This window comes from Etheostoma spectabile, chromosome 15 (genome assembly GCF_008692095.1).
Source record: "Etheostoma spectabile isolate EspeVRDwgs_2016 chromosome 15, UIUC_Espe_1.0, whole genome shotgun sequence".
Classification (NCBI taxonomy): domain Eukaryota; kingdom Metazoa; phylum Chordata; class Actinopteri; order Perciformes; family Percidae; genus Etheostoma; species Etheostoma spectabile.
The window spans coordinates 17,535,670-17,536,195 of NC_045747.1; the positions used below are offsets into that span (position 1 = coordinate 17,535,670).

Here is a 526-nt window from a genome sequence, read left to right on the forward strand (position 1 = left end):
CTCTCTCTCTCTCTATCTGTGTGTGTGTGTGTGTGTTTATGTGTGTATGTGAGACCGAGTGTCTCTCTTTCTCTGGATGGGTAGATGGAGGATTACTGACTTACATTTGTGCATACAGGCTGAGATTTATGCATTTATGTCTTATAATTGTCCGATCCAATTGTTGCTGCACTCTCTCGCCAGACTCTCCAGTCTTCCCTGGAGTGGCCTAATCTCACTAAATGTCCGATTTACGGATTCACATATCTCGCTTTCTTTCTCTGTTTTTATCGCTCTTTTAGGGCTGCAGCTCACAGCTTTAAAGGCAGATAGGTGTCATCATCTGATTAAATGATTCTCCATGAATGATAATTCCCAACGAGGATTTTGGTGATGTTGAGGGTTTAAATTCGTGAACTCAACTCATCTTTTATTTTGTTTTGTATTTAAATGACCGACTTCTATGTAATGTAATGTAATGTAATGTAAGCGGCGTGCAAGTAGCACATGATGATCTCTGTGTGTGTGTGTGTGTGTGTGTGTGTGT

At 40.7% G+C, this 526-nt stretch overlaps 1 protein-coding gene across 1 annotated transcript in view; it reads left to right on the forward strand.

Moving 5' to 3' along the window:
• Positions 1–526, forward strand: part of apol (apolipoprotein L) — a 34,031-nt gene that overhangs the window by 15,589 nt on the left and 17,916 nt on the right. The window lies entirely within an intron of this gene.